We start from the raw sequence: 5,294 nt of genomic DNA on the forward strand, positions 1-5,294 counted from the left end.
ATGCCCTGTAAATGGGCTTTTCCAGAGAGCTGCCACAGATGCCAGGTAGTGACAACTGTCTGGAGATGCGGTTTTATTGTGGAGGTGGGGAGGCACCAAGCCTTTCTGCGCCTTTCAATAGCTCCTAAGCTTCTGTTTCTTGGTTACTGGCTTTCAAGGCTACTGTGGAGCTGGGAAGAGCGGGATGGAAACAGGTCAAGTTAAAATGCCATGAAGCTTACTGTTCTTACTAAGATTCAATCATTTTTCTTTAATAAATGTTTCTCATTGTTGCAAGCCTTTGGTTAATTTCTGGAGTTCTGAAAATACTGATTTTGGCAATTCTGGCCTGCATTCATATTGCTTTTATGGAGGAACAGATTTTCAGAGATCCTTATTCCACCATTCCAGAGGTGCTTTGTCCATACACATTAATTTCTGTATTGTACTTTAATATAAACGTGTAGTCAGGACATGATGAAGAATATTCAGTTTTTGCTCCAGACTGCTATACTTTTTGAGTTACCTATTTTTTCCTGACATTTCTCTTATGTTAGTGCTATGAGTTTTCCCACAGCAGTCCCTCTTCCCTGGTTAATGTTACTTCTAACATGTTGCAGTGTCAATAATGAAATAGCCTAGTTGGTTAGCAACATGTTAGGATAGGCTTGGAGGGTCCACTGCAAAGTATGTTGACTTCGTGACATTGCAGCTGCTCAAAACTCATTTTGGCTTTTTCTCTCCGATGTCCTGGATGATATGATTTCTAGGCATTTGAGTTTAGAGAAAGTGATTTGGTGATGGGTGATTGCCGAGTCAGATTACACCTATAGTTGTCTACCTAATTCTGGGAAACATGTTTTAAGAGAAACTTTGACCAAATAGCCATTTCAAAGTAATAGTAACCAGGATGGTGAGTGGGGAAGTTCTGAAACTATGCCATATGAGGAATAATTGGGAAGAGTGGTGAATCTCATTGGGAGAAAAAAAACTTGGGGGGGGGATAAAGAAAAATTTATTGGGGTACATAATAAGGCTGATATGGCAATAAAATTATTTTGTCTCCCTCTACCATAATCATGCCCCCATGATTATGACCAATAAGCAAAGGTTATAACAGGCAGGTTTTGAATCAGTATAAAGAAATTTCTAATAATGAGAACTGTCCAACAATGTTATTGGCTAAGCATCTACCATAGCCCAGGCCTGTGGAGACAAAACCAAATAAGACAGAATTGCTATCTAGAGCAGCTCATAAAGTGAAAACCTCATCCTTAAAGTGAAGAAACAAAGACTAACTGACCATCTGTTAAGGATCCTGAATTAGATACTGAAGTATGTGACAACTAAAGTCCACTCTAAAATGAACATTTTAAGAGTCTGGCACCCCTACAGAGCTGGCAGAGAACTTTAGGGCAAGATGAAATATTCATTGAGAGTCTAGAAGATTCCAAGGAATACAATATATTTTTGAACTGTGCTCACCAAGGTCTTTTATGGTCATGAAATTATGTATGTAGTTGGCAGCAAGTCAACCTTACCTTAGGGTTTTACTGACACCTAGTGGTTATAATCTAAAATGTCAAAAGACAACATAATTATCACAAAAATGTTCGTATTTATAAAAATCATAAATGAATATAGTGATAAAAATTCATTTTGAACTCTCTTTTCAAAAAGAAGTTAAAATTGCTTAAATGACATCTTATATCTGAAATATTTTTATCCTAAAATTTCAAACTCTTTAACACTTGATTATAAGCAAGCCTATAATGCTATTAGCTTATCTTTTAACTCATGTCTTTCAGTTATGTTTTTCTCTTGTTTATGAAAAACAGAAGAACATCATCTAAATGATCAGTTTATTAAATTTTAGTAATGTAAGTTGAGATCATGAAACACACAATCTAGTTCAAAAGAAGAATCATAGGTACCAATTCAACACCATTAGCACTACTTTCACAATAGTGACACCCCACTTATAACACTCTTTTTTGGGTCTCTGACTGTGAACAAGATTGGGGAAGGTTGGTTCAGGTTAGACCTAGGCATTACGGTTAAGAAGTAACAGATGCTAATTAGTTAGTGGGGAAGTGAAGCTCATGTTTAGGCCTTTTCATAATGCCTTTATGCTAAATTAATTAAATGAAGTAAACAGCCATGGCTATTGAACTACAGAATACATAAAAATACCTTCTGTGATTCACCTATAAACAAAAGAGTAAAGCAGAATGTGTCAAATTTTCCATAGCAGGTAAAGCGTAGGAAAAAAATCTAGCTGATATAGTTGTTATGTTTTAACAACATAAAATGAAATGTTTCTAGGATAGAAGAAATTGGTACCATTAACATTTGGATGGTTGTGGTACCATAACATTTTGATATAATATGCAAAATGCTGCTTCCCCAACTATGACTGCCATTATAACTTTTAATGGAATTATAAGCTCCAAATACTTTCTTCTGCAAGTTTCCCACCCCTTCATATGTTTTTAAAATGAAACACTAGACTGATAAATCAGTTCTTTTTCCTAATTTAAAAGAAAAAAAGCTTTGAGAAAGGCAAACACCCTTCTCCATGGTGAAGACTACATGCTTGCATGTGAGGACTCAAGCCCAGTGGTCTGGCTTTGAATCTGCTTTCAAACTCTACCTTGTGTTGGTCAGAGTGACTTTGCAGGCCACGCTCATAGCCCTCAGATGGCTTAAATGTAATGATGCCTGTGCTAGAGAAAATTACATTCTACCTCTCCGATCTATTTTAGTGATATGGGAATTTATGTCAAGAATGACAATTTCTTTTTTTCTTTCTTTTTTTTCTTTTTTTGAGACGGAGTCTTGCTCTGTCACCGGGCTGGAGTGCAGTGGCGCGACCTCCTGGGTTCAAGTGATTCTCATGCCTCAGCCTCCCGAGTAGCTGGGATTATAGGCACGCGTCACCATACCCAGCTAATTTTTGTATTTTTAGTAGAGACAGGGTTTCACCATGTTGGCCAGGATGGCCTCGATCTCTTGACCTTGTGATCCGCCTGCCTCGGCCTCCCAAAGTACTGGGATTACAGGTGCAAGCCACCATGCCTGGCCCAATTTTAAGGTTTCTAAAAACTAGTTGTAGATATTTTAAAATTGGTAATAACAATAATCATCAGCAATAGCCCCAATTAAAACTTTTTGGGTCTTCTTGCCAAAATTAAACCTTATAAATGTTAGGGTGATCATAAAGACTGTTTAACAAGATAGAACCAGCCCCGTGATGGATAACAGGTGTGATTCTAATTTTTTAAATGCTATCAGTGCAAAAATTTATTTTAAATTATTCTTTGTACCTCACAAAAACAGCAAGTTATTAGAAGAAAGTATACCAGATTAGAAGTAAGGAGATTTGGATTCCAGCTTTAGTCCTATTCCCTACTAGGCTTGTCACCTATTGCAAATCACTTTAAATCCCTGAGCTTTGGTTTATTTACATCATTTACTTCATTTAGCTCCACTGCTAGGCTGTAAAAAACATGTAGTATTCGTGACTGTTCACCACTGTATCTGCAGCCTCATTCCCAAGGCAGAGCAAGCACTCAGCTAATGTTTGCTGGCTGACTGAATTAAGGATTAGAAACTAAAAAATACAAATATTGTCATGCATGCTTCAGAAGGTTGCCATGAGGCCTAAGTGTTATAGTGAAACACTATATGGGAAAATGGGTGCATTCTTTTAAAATTTTTTAAATGTGGATACATTCTTGGTACCTAACTTAAAAGAAATTAAGGTAAATGGGTTAATAATTATAAGTTATTTTAAATCACTACGTTTATATATGTATAAGTATTTTGAGAAAAACAGACTCAGCCAGGTGCGGTGGCTCATGCCTGTAGTCCTAGCACTTTGGGAGGCCAAGGTGGGCAGATCACTTGAGCCCAGGAGTTGGAGACCAGCCTGGGCAACACAGCAAGAGCCCATCTCTACAAAAAATACAGTAACTAGCCAGACGTGGTGGTGTACACCTGTAGTCCCAGCTACTTGGAAGGCTGAGGTGAGAAGATCACCTGAGCCTGGGAGGTCAAGGCTGCAGTGAGCTGTGATGGTGCTCCTGCACTCCAGCCTGAGTGTCAGAGTGAGACCTTGTCTCAAAAAAATAAAAATAAAAATAAGTAAAAAGAAAAATAGGCTCTATCTATCTAAAGGCTCTGAAGACTTCAGTTATTACTTACGATTAGCAAGGCTTTGGAGAGAAAATAATCTGTGATTTTAATACTGCAGGTAAATTCTCTAACACATTCAGATTAAAAAGTCAGATGTTAATTCCCTATGCTACAGCACAGTCATAATATGTAATACCTTAATCATATTTTAAAAAGATAAGAGATTGATGCCACTAACCTTGAAAGATCTAAGATATTCTCTTAAGTGAAAAATAAAATATGCAAATAATGTTTATATTTATATAAAGAAAATCAAGCTATACATTTCTAGATTTTCAAATACATTTGTATAGAAATACCTCAAAAAAGGCCTAGATGGCTCATACCTATCTGATAACAGTGATCTACCTTTGAGGAGGGGAGTGAGACTGTATGAGGGCAAACAGGGACTTTTGCTTTATTGGCATTGCCTGAAATTTTTTCATAGTAGGAATGTGAAAAAATAGATGACAGCATATTACTAATCCACTGAATTCCTTAAGCCTTACTTAAATATTGAAGATGGTCCTTGCAGGAAGGGAGCACTGTGGCTTTCAGTAGCACAACGTTTAGGTATTCTCTCTTTTTTTTTCTTTTGTTTTTTTGAGACGGAGTTTCGCTCTTGTTGCCCAGGCTGGAGTGCAATGGTACAAACTTGGCTCACCGCAACCTCTGCCCCAGGTTCAAGTAATTCTCTTGCCTCAGCTTCCCAAGTAGCTAGGATTACAGGCATGTGCCACCACGCCTGGCTAATTTTGTATTTTTAGCAGAGATGGGGTTTCTCCTTGTTGGTCAGGCTGGTCTCAAACTCCCGACCTCAGGTGATCTGCCAGCCTCAGCCTCCCAAAGTGCTGGGATTACAGGTGTGAGCCACCATGCATTGCTAGGCATTCACTCTTATAGTAGGTGAAACAGTTTTCCTATAGAGAAGAAAAGCTAAATGGCTGACAGCACTGATATTGAACATTAAACATCATACTTACTAAAAAAAACTAACCCGCAAAATTAGAAGGACTAAGGAAAAATATATTTGCTGGTTACATATAATGATAATAGAAAGCTAGTAATTAAATATAATTCTCATTAGAATTACAATATAGCCTTTGAATAGTCTATTAAATAAATGAATTCAATTTAAG

Source organism: Pongo pygmaeus, chromosome 5, assembly GCF_028885625.2.
Source record: "Pongo pygmaeus isolate AG05252 chromosome 5, NHGRI_mPonPyg2-v2.0_pri, whole genome shotgun sequence".
In the NCBI taxonomy this organism is placed as follows: Eukaryota; Metazoa; Chordata; class Mammalia; order Primates; family Hominidae; genus Pongo; species Pongo pygmaeus.